The sequence below is a fragment of the Carassius carassius genome, chromosome 33, assembly GCF_963082965.1.
Source record: "Carassius carassius chromosome 33, fCarCar2.1, whole genome shotgun sequence".
Taxonomy (NCBI): domain Eukaryota; kingdom Metazoa; phylum Chordata; class Actinopteri; order Cypriniformes; family Cyprinidae; genus Carassius; species Carassius carassius.
This window is the reverse complement of record NC_081787.1, coordinates 23,152,372-23,167,316: the sequence shown is the minus strand read 5'-3', so window position 1 is coordinate 23,167,316 and position 14,945 is coordinate 23,152,372. Positions and strand designations below refer to the sequence as shown.

Sequence of the window (14,945 nt, the reverse complement as noted above, 5' to 3'; positions counted from 1 at the left end):
GATGAACGTTACTGTGAACTCGTTCATTCTGGTGTCGGTGAACGGCACGCTCTCTCAGGTTAACTTCGTTCAATAGGGTGCCAGATTTCTATAGAGCCTTCCATGCGAAAATTCGGCTAAAACACACCGTAAACAGGTCTTAATATGTAGCGGAAAAACACCCAATCTGGCAACACCAGCCGTCCACCGCATGCGTGACGCGTCATCAAAAAAAAAAAACAGCAAATGACCGCAGCATGTAGCAAGAAGGCGTATGATCATTTAAAAGAATTTTATGATGTTTATGACAAGGTCGGTGAGAATGGGAGACAAAGCATTAAAGCAACAATGGGGAAATGCTGTCCCCTCAATGCTAATGTAAACCCTGGTTGGATACAGTGGCACCCCCAGAAAATGTTAACAGGGGTGGCCAAATGAGGCCACAGTAAATTTTGGGGATGGCACATTAAAATAAAGAAAAAAAATTAAGGGTTTGCAATATAGACAAAAATGTATATCTCTGTGAGTTCTAGGATTTTATTGATAACGATAATTACACTATTTTGCTGAGTGTTATTGTGCTGATATCTTATTTTTAATTGTGCTGACACCTGATTTTTTTTTTTTTTACCTTTACACCATTGTTTCTAAAAGTGTGCACCATATTTTAGGTCAAATACTTGCATTTGGGCTGTTACCAAGCAAATGCAATCAGTATCAACAAAATTGATCTTTGCAATGCAGATAAAACAGAAGCTGCATATGAAGTGCCATTTAGATGTTTTTACACACTGTTTAATGCAGCTCCGTGGAACATGGAATACTTTAACCTGCAGTTACAAATGAATAAATAATGTTTTGATATTTTAAAGATAAAACATTGAAAACTGATGTTTGAAATTATTAAAAAAATGAAAAGGTTCCATTAAATGTGAAATTAAAACCGCCAATAGGTGGCAGCGAGTCACTGTTAATAAGTGAGTCATTGCGATTGAACCGAATCATTTAAATGGTTGATACATTCAGGAACGAAACACTTTAATGTTGCTCAGAGACACAAAACTGTGGCTGCAGCAGCTGCTGCACTTTTTTTTCACTTCTTAAACTATTGTGAATTTACATTCTGCATTTAAATTAATAGGACCCACTGTAAATAATCCTAGGGGTGGCCGCAGGAGTGGCCAGAGTTTATACGTGCCCCTGGTTGGATAAGGATTCAAAATTGGATATGAAGATGAAATCTTATGCATAGCTTCATCGTTAAAACTGATAAAATAATTGCTGTCTGTGATTCTATATGGGCTGTGGCAATAATTTTGAAAAATAATTGCTCGCAGCAACGTATGGAAAAAAAGAACTATGAACTAGTTCATTTTTGGAACTGTGAACTTTAGTTCAAAATTTTGTAGTTTGAACTATGAACTGAACTAGTTCATTTTAAAATTTGTGAACTGAACTTTGAACTAGTTCATGTAGAAAGTGAACTTTCCCAACACTGCATTCACTTAGTATATTTGCCTGATATAAGACAAAAATACTAAAATGAAATATGAGCTGCAGCCATCTATTTGGTGTTTTAAAGCAAGGAAACAAGGAATAATTTAGAAATGCCAGACCAGATATTGTTAAATAACAAAATTACAAAATTAATGACACACACACACAAAAAAAAAAAAAAAAAAAAAAAAATATATATATATATATATATATATATATATATATATACAGTACAGACCAAAAGTTTGGACACACCTTCTCATTCAAAGAGTTTTCTTTATTTTCATGACTATGAAAATTGTAGTCAGACTGAAGGCATCAAGGGCTATTTGACCAAGAAGGAGAATGATGGGGTGCTGCGCCAGATGACCTGGCCTCCACAGTCACCGGACCTGAACCCAGTCGAGATGGTTTAGGGGTGAGCTGGACCGCAGACAGAAGGCAAAAGGGCCAACAAGTGCTAAGCATCTCTCGGGGAACTCCTTCAAGACTGTTGGAAGACCATTTCAGGTGACTACCTCTTGAAGCTCATCAAGAGAATGCCAAGAGTGTGCAAAGCAGTAATCAAAGCAAAAGGTGGCTACTTTGAAGAACCTAGAATATGACATATTTTCAGTTGTTTCACACTTTTTTGTTATGTATATAATTCCATATATAATTCCACATGTGTTAATTCATAGTTTTGATGCCTTCAGTGTGACTCTACAATTTTCATAGTCATGAAAATAAAGAAAACTCTTTGAATGAGAAGGTGTGTCCAAACTTTTGCTCTTTACTGTATATATACATATATATATATATATATATATTTTTTTTTTTTTTAATAGATTTGTTTTATTATTTATTTTATTGTTTACCAATAAAACACTGTCTACATAAAAATAAAAATAAATACTATAAACGATAATCTTGCATATTACAAGTAAACCAGAATATTCAACAATTTTGTTGCCATTACATACTCAATGCAAAATTGCAGTTAATTAAGAGAAGGGTTTATATATATACAGTATATGTCCTTGTGCTTGTAGTGAACCAAACAGTTTCCCGGATATGAAGGTGAAAGGTCAAATTCACGCTCATGAGCATTTCAGCATACCCAAATGGTAATATACCATATTTACCATTACCTTTATTACATTAACATAACTGCAGTATTGCAGTACTGCAGTAACTGTTAACAAGGCTAAAGCTAAATTACAGTGCTTAAATAGCTATCTTGCTATTGGCTTAAAATTGCATTTCCTTCACACATGGCTCATGTAGCATCAGTCAAAAAAGAAAATTGTTTTAAACAGGGCCATTGTTGACTTTCAGAACTGTTGAACATCTGCAGTAGGAGAATAAAACACGTTCATGCATGTCACAACTCAAAGAACATCACTTTAATTGCGTAAATAAGCATCAAGGTCGCTCTTCCAGCCTCAGGTATCTTATCTGTTTCCTTAGCCAGCTGTTAGCAAGGGCCTAGACAGACCATCTCAGAGAGAGTGAAGTATTGTCATTATGGCGATCCCGAGGTCCTCAGGGGCCAGAGAGCAGGATCACGTTTCCCTTGTGTCTCTGCATTCAGTCAGTAGGTGAAGAACTGCCTTTGGCATCATGGAACTGGAAAGCCTGGATGAGGATGAGCTTACCGTCACTCACCACTTACTCATTTTTTTAATTGTTCCATCTGTGTCGTTCCCGTGATACTGCCATATAAACAGTTATGACGGGATGGACTGTGACAGATTATGACAACATTTTACAGCCATGGTTCTGATCCAGAGCAGGGATTTTCATTCTTGTAATAGCAAGTTTTCACTTGAGCGTGGCTTGAAGATTTTGAGTGGCAGTGTCGCTTATTGTGTGCTCACACCAGATACGCTCTAGATTACTTGCGGTGTGTGTCACTCGCGCAAATAAAAACACCACGATCAACCATGGTGGAGATAACTACAATCGCCGTTTTGTACCTGTTGTCAAAAAATCCCAAATACAATGGAAAGCCAAATGCCGACGTGTCTGGGTTCACAGCAAGGGGATGAATAACGTTAGAGTCCTGTATTAATGTCTGTTACATTTTATTACTGTAAATATATATACTGATATTACTATATTTTTTATTATTGATAGCAGCATCTCTGTAGCCATGCTAATAAAAATACAACTACCACTACAACTGATTTTAATTGTTTTCTATGCTCCAGACCTATATAATAACAGACGGCTACAATAATGCTCTCTTCTATTGTCTGATTCAACTCGGCATGTCAAGAAGCTCTTCGCGTCATGCAAATTTTCTACTTGAGTTATAAAAATGTAAATTGTGCGAAAGACGCGTTTGAATATGGTGCGTTCGAGGCAAACGCGTGGTGCATTTCGCGTCACCCGGTGCGAATACGCCTTTATTTGCGTCTTGTTTACATTTTTGTATTTAATATACTCACACAAATAGTTACATTTGTGTCTGGTATAAACATACAATTAGAGATTGGCAGTTAAACGACTGCAATATTTTCCCCGGAAAAGCTGTGATTGAGGGTTGTTTTAGATTGGTCGAGTTGAATGGTCAGCATACTGTAGAATTATGTCAGCTTGTGCATTTTATTTCTGTCAAAAGATCTGTCAAGGTCAGATGCAGATATGGAAAATGATTTATGAGCACGATTTACCATCAGGAACATCCGAGTTTAGTTTACTAGAAGAACTAATTCCCTCATAAATGGTGTTCAAACATGATGGTGTGTCTGTAAACTGGAGCTTTGAAGAAAGGAAAGCCTTTTTGTAGAAGAAGGCCCTGGAGTTTGTCTGTTGCTTCCCACAGAGCAGCAGTAGAAATATGTAGCACTTTTTTTTTTAGGGCTAATTACAGTTCTCCATAGAAAAGACACACTCTCTCCCTCTCCGTTTGGTTTTGGGTTTATTTATTTATTTTTCTCCTTAACTTCATATCTGCATTCCCTCTGTCTCTCTTTCTCTAATCAGCTCTACACATGCCATTTATCTTCATCTGGTCCAGACCTCTTCCTATTAGCCTCTGAAATTAGTTGCCTCATCAGAGCTCTCCACTAAAAAACTTCAGCCACACATATATAAAGCTAAAATTGGGTCGGTGCTGACGTCAAGTCGAAGCTGTAAGCGGAGCTTTTGCTCAGGGTTTTAATGTGAATATCATTGGTCTCTGAAATGATATTGGTCTCTGCCAAGACTAAATCCCTAGTGAGCAAGCGCAAGGTGTTTGTGGTAATGAAAAATTCGGAGATTGTCTGCAATGTTGAACTTGTCAGTCTACAGAAAAGAAGAAAAACTTAATAAATCCATTGTCTCTATCATGTAATCTTTTTGCTATTTGTACAAGAAACTACAGTGGCACCAAAAGGCTTTTGGACAGTAAAACACATTTAAAATATTGCTTTAGAGAGCAAAACTCAAATCAAACCAAGACCAGTTGTTTGCGAAAATGCAAAGCAAAAACCTTGCAATTGAGCCTTGAGAACCCACCAGGAGTCTGGAGTAAATCATTGTCATTCTTATCAGCACAAACAAGCCTCTTTTTGTGTAAATTTGACTTATTATAGATTTATTCATGAAGCACAGTGCTATTTGCTTGCCGCAATTAGCGTGTTATTATTAGGAAAGCAGGGGTCAAACGACTTCCACTGAAAAGAGATGTTTGTTTATATTTTCTATTGATATTGGCAGTTATTCATCAAATGATGGAGAAAAACATTATAAACAGGCATATATGCAGACTGAGTTGTAGTGTGCACACTTTCAGTGTTTTTCTCAGCAGAGCTGATTCAGGTGATCGCAGTGGTGCTGTACAGACCAAGTGAGTTGGATTGTGTGCTCTGCTGCATCCTTCGTAATCTTGCACTGCAAGATGGGGAATTGTGCCGTGAAAATTGTATTCGGCACTAATTTTGTGGGTGCATGTGCATCGTAACTTGATTTGTGTAATTCCTTTAGTGAATCGGGCACAAAAACAACACAGACAGCACATGCAAATTAACAGCACAATCAATGGGCACAATTCATTCTGACTGAATTCCCCCATTGTCTCAGTACACTAGTGCACTGGACAAGGAGTAAGGCATTTCTAGAGCTGTCCAATGCACTGAAATGTTCATTTCCTAGAAATTTCCAGAATGCACCATGAAAACAGGGAGCATCAGTTGCTCTCTGAGTTAACTTACTAGAAGTGTTCTTATGTCTATATTAATAGACATAAGCTTATATATATATATATATATATATATATATATATATATATATATATATATATATATATATAAATAAATAAATTATATTATTATTTCTATACTAATATTATGTTAATTAATATTTTCTGGTTTAACTTTAATTTTAGTGAAAATTTTAGTAATTGTGTTATATGCTTTTGTTATTTTTATTCGTTTTTACTTTTTTTGTTTCTACTTCAACTTTTATTTCAGTTTTAGTTCTGTTAATTTTAGTGATTTCACATGAAATATTTTTTTTTCTACTGTGAGTTAACAAGGACATTTATTAATGTATGTTTGATAGGAGAAATTTTATAAAAAAAAATATTGTATTCTAAATAGAATATAATGAGAATTGTATTAAATTGGAACACACACTAGATAAATCAAATTGACTCCAGTTTGCTAATAGTCTTTACAAAAAATAAATAAATAAATAAATACAATTCTCATTTGCATATATCATTTGTTGTGACATTTTGTTTTTTCAATTCAATGAAATTCATACATAATTAAGGCACATTTATTCTCAATTTTGGAGGTACTGTACATAAACACTCTACTGGGGTGAAAAAGTACTCTTGACAAATGGAGGCTGAAACCATTTCTGACTGAGTTTGCATAGAAAATGTAATTGTTCCTGGACCACAGGAATGTGCTGTCCCAGCATTCCTCGCTGCAGCTGTGCGGTTGCATCACACTCCTGAATGATGTGTTGTGCTTTGAACCTGACTCCAGTCAGTGAGCCACACTATGTCCTGTCAAATGTGAGAGGGATTTGGAGCTCAAAGCAGCTGCTGAAGCAGAGCACAATGCAGGATCCAGACAGGAGCACTGTGAGAGCATCTTACCACAGAAGACGATCCAATGTTTGATAGATTACCAAGAAAAGTGCCACGTAAACATGAATATGCCCTCAAAATATGATTGAAAGTTAAGGTGCTGTATGTAATTTATTTGATTTTGCTAAAACATGAAAAAATCATGACATGTTTGCAGATAATTAAGACAAATGCTAAGCTCACATACTTGTTTCTATGAAATACAATGCTACAGTCAGTTATTCTACTTTGAAATGAGTTCTGTGTCGGAATGTCTGTTTTTGTTTTGGTCTGGTGATTCCACAACTATTTTGCCAATATCCCTGGGTTGCCAGTTGCCAGAAAACACAGCATATTGCAGTCATGGAAGTCAGCAAATGAACTGTGTCAGTGACTGCAGATTCTACTCGACCTAAAAAGCCTTGTCAACCATCAAAACATCTCTGTGACCAGAGGAATATTAAAACACTGATAAATCAACAGTGTAAGGCTCGTCAATTTCTATTGTCAATAGTGCCTGTACCTGTTTTGTCCTCAATCTGGCAACCTGTGTGAGCACAGAGTCTGAGAAGGAAGGTGCGGGACAAACAACATTTTGAATTTGGACTGCAGTACTAATTTAAACCAATAGCTGCCAATTATACATACCGCATCTTTAAACATTTCCCTCCAAAACTTTAAATAGCTGAAATTGCACTAAATATTTAACAACCACATGGATTCCTCCATGTAGTAAGTCAATTCGAACCTTCCTCTTCACAAGAGCTAGGACATGAGCACTTCGTTTTTTTATTCCCTCGCCAACCACTCTTTGCTGCCCTCCACCCCCGACCACTCATCTAAGGCTGCTATTAGCTAATCCTCCTAAATCCTGTTTAATGGAACTGTGCCGTTAACAGCTATTTGAGACTAATTTACTGGATCCCAGATCGCTTTGCACCTTCAAAGCAGTTCCAGTGGTACTAACGGCATAACTGGAGTGCCCCTGACAACCGCTGGTGCTTCAACCTTCCCCCCAAGTGTCCCTTCATGACCTTTCGCTCCTGTTGGACATGCTTTTTAAAAGCTTACAGCCAGCCAAGGTCAGAAATCTGGAGGGGCTCCAAGAGTTTTCTACCATCCCAGTCATCAAGAGACTTTTCTCTTCTTCTTTTTTTTTGCCCCAAGGCAAATATTCCTAAATTACTCTCTACCACAAGCAACTTGCTGAGTCAAATGCATTAAATGGGCGAATAGACATCTACCTGTGCATGTTTGCACAATGCCTTGTTTTTGTGTTTCTTTTTCCTATCAGGTTATTTTTATGGTTAGATCTGCATCGTGTTGAATGGTTAGTATGTCTGAATTGAATAAAATCAGTCTAATGTTTGATCTCTGGAGTGATCTGAAGTTGTGCTCGAGTGTGTATTTACAGTAGCCCGACTCTAGGAATTGTTGTTATGGCTGCCATATTTTTGCCACCAGGTTCACTTGGCGACAGTGCTTTTTCCTGTTCCTAATTAAGTACAAAAACACATTGAACTTCGTCATCATCAACTATGTCTGCCTTTAACACTTGTGTTATTGTGGATGATTGATGTTAAGGGATGCAACAACCTTTAAAGATGTTAAAGTCGAAGTCAAACGGAACTTGCAACCAATTTTATTTCTATAATTCGAGGCATTTCTGAATGAAAATGGAAATTCAAAATTCACAAAAAAAAAAAAAAAAATTAAATAAAAATCTAGGACAGAGGTTGTTTTTATTTATTCATTAGTTGAATTGGATAATGAAAAATGGTCTCAACTTAAAAACTCTTAAAAAATCTGCCCAAGGAACTTTTTCGACCTGCAGAACTTAATAATTATGTCGATTCGTATTGACATTAGTGAAATTTTACAGAGCGATTGTAAATGGGACCTTGGTGACATTAGTCAGAAGGGAAAGCTGTTGCAGAGACATTGTATTGTATTATGAAGACATGCATTGGGCCTCATTCATTTATAATTTCATATTTTCTGTTCCTATTTAATGAATGAATGCAGTACAAATACACAACTAACTTTGTCATCATCAATTATGTCTGCTTTGATGCTTGTTATGTTCATAAACATTGAAGCCAATGTCAAACAGAACTTAAATCCTTGATTTTATCAGGAATTGATTAGATTATGAAAAGTAGTTTCTATATAACAGATGGTTGTAGGGGTCGAAAAATAAAACCACATTAGCAAAGTTTCTAGCAAAATTTCATAAGCAAAAACAAACTTATGTTTTCAACTGTAACATTTTGTGATTTATAAAGCACAAAAGTCAGTTTTAAACCAATTAGCTATGACCAACTTGAACAAAAGCTAAATCTGCATGAAGAACTTTTTTGCCCACTAATGTGAAATGTCTAATTGCACAGATTCATGTTGAAATGACTGGATTTTGCCCGAAATTCTGCAAAGCAATGATAAATGTGACATCAACCTGAAAGGAAAGTTGTTTCAGAGTCTGAGTATTATACTATGAAGACAGACATTTGACCGCTTTTATTAATAATTTATACTTTTTGCACAAAATATCTATTCTCATGCAAAATTCCTTATGTTTATGAATCCGAATTATTCTAAATGAGGGAATCTTTATTTAGTAATTTAAATAAAATGCACTCAAACCATTTCCATATACAGTAAGCATTTCCATATACATTGCATTTGAAAATGTTTGTACACAGATTTTATGCAAACATAAAGACTTTTTTGCCTCTTGCCTCTCCTTTTTGCACAAATGAACAAGCACATCTAAGCAGGTTTAGTTTTAATTTTAAGTCATTTCCTAGTTTTTTCTGGAGCTATTTCTTGTCAGAAAAGTGTAAGGTAATTTCCTGATCGAATTTCACCATACTTATTCTCTTTCTTTTTCTCCTTTCCTCTGTAACCAGTCTTCTATTGATTTTAAATGATGTGTAGTCTGAGTTTTCTCTTTTGACTCAGCATCGATCCTTCATCCGAAGCATTAATGGCTCTGTAGACCACTGCTGTTTGCTGTTCCTGTCTTTGTGTGATCCAGACAGGGTACATATACTGGCAAAGAAATATTGAATTATTGCAAAGACGTTTTCCTGACAGTACCGTCCTTCAAAATAAGAAATGTGTGTTGTGTGGGTTTAGTATTTGAGTGCTGTTGAGGTTTTGATGCTATTTGTCTGAGATCTGGAGGTATTGCCACCTTCATTACCATCGCAGTTGTTGGTTTTCTGGCTTTCTGCTCGCAGCAGATGAGCACAAGGCTCTTTTGTAAAGACTGCCAATGACTTGTCAAGGTCAGACAGCACGCACACAGAGACACAAACTGTAATGTTTTCGCACACTCTTTGATTTGGGTTGTTTTCTTTTATGCTGGGGTGCCAGACAGGATTTCTCTCATTAATTTAGTTCAGTTTACGAAAACGTTCAAAGGTCTTGTGCAGTCTGGTTTGTCTTTCACAAAACCCCTCACTTATTTGAGAAAAGAATTGCAATGCAATAATAACTCTCTTAAATAGACCACTACTACAATCAATATGACAAACAACTAGAATTCATTCAAATATGTATATTAACAAATACCACACAGTTTCAAGTGTCTCAAAAAGGACTTTTTGGTTTGAGTATGAAAAAGAAAAACTAAAATTAGTTCACAAATTGACCCGCCACAAAGCTACAAAAAAGAAACAAAATTATTCCAAGTCCCAAGATCAGCATTAATTCCAACAATTTAATACATATAGTTCCCATAGTCAATAAGGGAGAACATATATAAATACATTTCCCCGATGAAAAAAACAGTCAAAAAGTCAAGTCACTTGAAAAACAGTCATCAGAACTGGCCTAGTAGTGTACTCACAACTCCGTTTACTTTTATTAGTCTGGTCCACGTTTTGCTGGAACTTCCCAGACGTGAGTATAAAGGCTGGAGGCTCCAAATCCGTCAATTCCGCCCAGGTTTTAGAACTGCTCACTCGTACTATTAGCCCTGCAGCGTCTAAACGTCCATCCGCTATTAACACAATGACGAGGATAACATGTTTTCCTTTTAATGATCCAGAGCGTGATTGATTAGAACGCAGACAATCCACACTTTTGCCACAGATAAAACAATAAATCGCGGGAGACTTCGAGCGGAGCTCCGCAAGGTACACTCACTGGCTTGACTTCTGACAGCCACCTCAACTTCCGACAGCAGAGCACGTCATCCAGATAAAGGTGACTGGGCTGTCCCCCAAGACGTCACCATCTTCGTCGTTATCTTATGACGTCCGCAGATTCACATATAATATACATTATTTAGATTTGTATGGATAATGAACTCTGATTATTTTACAAATGAAAAATGACTGATAATCTAAGAATAAATGAACATTTAATTGCTTATTTCATGAGGACATCGTCACAAAACACACACACACACTCATGCATCATGTCAAACAAGAGATAACAGTCTACTTCTAATGTAAAGTAGTACAGTGTGTTAGATATTGTACTTATTCCTATAGCAGAAGAATATGCAGAGACAACTATAAGTAGCGTCTTGGTTAAGTATTGTAACCCCTTGTTCCCTGAAGGAGGGAACAGACGTCAAGTCAGATGACCGACGAACTGTGATCTCAATTCTTCGGTCATACGATGTGAAGTTGAGAGTGACTGACTGAAAGGGAACTATACAGGGGTTCGTAACCTGTTAGCAACTTAGTTGGTTGGCAATGGGAAATTGCATTGCAACCAACAAATTTGCTAACTTAGTTAGCAACTATGGTTTTGGGAAACGCACCCCAGGTTAGGTCGGTCCTCAAAGCTCTCTTTATACAAGTTGTATTTTGTGTAACTTTATCCATAATGCATGTTACACATGGCAAGCATCAGCAGTGTATTATTTTTATAATTTCTTTTTTTTTGCATCCATGTTATCAGATGAGAGTATTCAAATCAGAAGAAGGAGTGGCACGTCAAGTGTATGTCACGCTGTCTGGTCTCTGTTTCCCTGAGTTTCCACTAGTAGTCTCACTTCCCCATAGGCACCTCACCATAGGCACTACAATTCCCACTAAGCCTTGTACCTTCATCACAGTAATTGCACACCTGTTAATTGCACTCAGGTATCTTCACTTGTTAGTCATTATCCTCCCTATATTAACCAGTCCTTTTCTGTTTGTCTGCATGGAGTCCTTTCCTTCCGTCACCCAGTTTCCCCGCCTTCCGAGTTCCTGTTTCCGTTCCTGTTCCAATTCCTGTTTATTTATTTGTTTGTTTGTTTGGATGGATATTTGGTTTTGACCCTTGCTTGTTGATTTCTCTTTGGATTACCCATTAAAACCCTACTGCGATTGGATCTCTCGTCTCCTGCGTTTCACTGGGTCTCCGATCGTAACAGAAGGACTCCATCCGTGTCGAGATCCAGCGGTGTGGGACTTCATTCCCGTTCCCCAGCCAATATGGTGGAGCTGAGGGCGAAATATTTAAAATTAACCACCCTCCGCCAAGAGGGCAATGAGGTGGGTGCCATGGCACTTGTGTTCTGGACCTTGGCGGAGGGTATGGGATATAATGAGGCGGCCCTTAAGGAAATTTTCAACACCGGTCTGGATGAACCGGTACCTCGCATGGAAATGGAACAGTTGGACGCGTTTGGGTCCTGGGAATTAATTTTCTACTTACAACATCGGTCTCCGTGGAATACCCCAGCCACACCTGTCTCTCCCGGTGGGATGGCCGATTCTAGACTGGGGTCTACAAACAGGAGTACCGCCAGCCCAGCGCCACAGCACAAGGTGGTCGCCAGTCCAGCGTCACGGCGCAAGATGGCCGCCAGCCCAGCACCACAGCACAAGATGGCCGCCAGCCCAGTGCCACAGCACAAGGTGGCCGCCAGCCCAGCGCCACTTCTCAAGATGGCCGCCGGCCCAGCGCCAATGCCCAAGATGGCTGCCGGTCCAGAGTCATGGCACAAGATGGCTGCTTGTCCAGCGCCTCTGCACAGGATGACAGCCACATTTGACCCTCCAGAGTCGAATCAGGTTCTCGTTGAGACTCCAGAGTGGATTCAGGTTCTCATTGACCCTCCAGAGTCGAGTCAGGTTCTCGTTGACCCTCCAGAGTCGAGTCAGGTTCCCGTTGACCCTCCAGAGTCAAGTAAGATTCCCGTTGACCCTCCAGAGTCGAGTCAGGTTCTCGTTGACCCTCCAGAGTCGAGTCAGGTTCTCGTTGACCTTCCAGAGTTGAGTCAGGTTCCCGTTGACCTTCCAGAGTCGAGTCAGGTTCCCGCTGACCTTCCAGAGTCAGGTCAAGTCACCGTTGACCCTCCAGAGTCAGGTCAAGTCACCGTTGACCCTCCAGAGTCAGGTCAAGTCACCGTTGACCCTCCAGAGTCAGGTCAAGTCACCGTTGACCCTCCAGAGTCAGAGCTAGTCACCGTTGACACTCCAGAGTAAAGTCAAGTCACCGGTGTTCTTCATGGGCAAAGGCAAGTCACCATTGATCTTCATGGGCAAGGGCAAGTCATCAATGATCTTCATGGGCAAGGTCCAGTCACCAGTGTTCTTCATGGGCAAAGGCAAGTCACCATTGATCTTCATGAACAATTGCAAGTCACCATTGATCTTCATGAGCCCTTCCTTGGTGGGCTTCTGCCTCGACCGCATGGATGTGGTGGTCTTCTGCGCTGCCCTGGTGGGCTTCTGTCTCGACCGCACGGATGTGGTGGTCTTATGTCCTTCCTTGACTTGTGTTTTGTTGTTGTTTTGTTTTTGTTTTTTGGTTTGCTCCTCTTCTCTCTGTTTCCATCTATGGACCTGGCCCTCCGTCCCTCCCCCTGAACCTCCGCCGGTCCACCTCCCTCCTGGGCTCCTTATTTTTGTTTTTTGCATTTCTTGTCTCTGTTTCCCCATTTTACCTGGCCCTCCGTCCCTCCCCCTAGTCCTCCGCCGCTCCACCTCCCTCCTGGTCTCTGTGTTCCTTGGTCTCTTCTTGGGTTCGGGTGGAGCATCTGGTAGCTGCTCCGTGGAGGAGGGGGTAATGTCTCGCAGTCTGATCTCTGTTTCCCTGAGTTTCCACTAGTGGTCTCACTTCCCCATAGGCACCTCACCGTAGGCACTACAATTCCCACTAAGCCTTGTCCCTTCATCACAGTAATTGCACTCCTGTTAATTGCACTCAGGTGTCTTCACTTGTTAGTCATTATCCTCCCTATATTAACCAGTCCTTTTCTGTTTGTCTGCATGGAGTCCTTTCCTTCCATCACCCAGTTTCCTCACCTTCCGAGTTCCTCGTCTTCCGAGTTCCTCGTCTTCCGAGTTCCTGTTTCCGTTCCTGTTCCCGTTCCTGTTCCAACTCCTGTTTATTTATTTATTTGTTCGGATGGATATTTGGTTTTGACCCTTGCTTGTTGATTTCTCTTTGGATTACCCATTAAAACCCTACTGCGATTGAATCTCTCGTATCCTGTGTTTCACTGGGTCTCCGATTGTAACAGTGTAGCAGAGCACCGCGTTAAAGTGATGTGCAATGATGATGATGGACTAAACGAATACATTTTTTTTTATAAAAACATACAAATAAGTAAAATACACAGAAAAAAGCATATATGTATTTCCAGTTTTTTGATAAATGCCAGCAGATTTTAATGACACACAAATTAAATTATTTAAATTAAAGCTCAAGTAGAAGGTTGCTTTTCTTATTTTAAATGGATTGATAGATGAATGGATGCATGGATGGATAGACAGACTATTATAACTTTATGCATAATCTTTAATCTAGTATGAAATGCTATTTTGAGATTAGATTAAGATTATATTGTTTGAGTGTTAAATCAGAGCAGCAATACTACTACTAATGACTTTTAAACAGGTTTTCAAGCATTTGGTCCACCAGTGATCCACCCCAAACTCACATCATTTTGTTGAGTCAATAGCAGTATTTCCATCTAAATGTTTTAGGAGATCACATAACCATTCTGGTCAAAAGTGTCAATAAAATCTACAAAAGTATCAATAACATTTTTTAAATGTGCATGGAACGCATTCATTACAAGCATTTACCAAGAATTTTCAAATAATTTATTTGCTATAAAAAAAAGCACCTGGCATCAAAGAACCAGTCATGTGACTGAATATTGTCATTCTCTGGCAAACTGCAAGTTAATCAGAGATTTTTGTCTGCACCCTGTAAGCCACAAGTAATTTATGACACTTAACAGTGTCTTACAAAATGTCTACAACCTCTATTTATTTTTTAACTCCCGCTTTGCTGAGAGGTGACGTTTTTGGACATATGCCATGGAAATCGCTGATGGGAATGTGGAAATTCCCAACTCAAATCAGGCCAATGCAAATCCACTGCATGATGAGATACTCGTCAGTCATTTAATATTCCTATCAAGCATGTCAGACTTAATTGCTCCTAAACACATCTGATTCAT

General features: G+C 38.8%; 1 protein-coding gene across 1 annotated transcript in view; it reads left to right on the top strand.

Annotated features, from left to right (window-relative positions):
• The window catches only part of LOC132114002 (AF4/FMR2 family member 2-like), a 216,862-nt gene that overhangs the window by 50,604 nt on the left and 151,313 nt on the right, over positions 1-14,945 (top strand). The gene's annotated exons all lie outside the window — the stretch shown is intronic.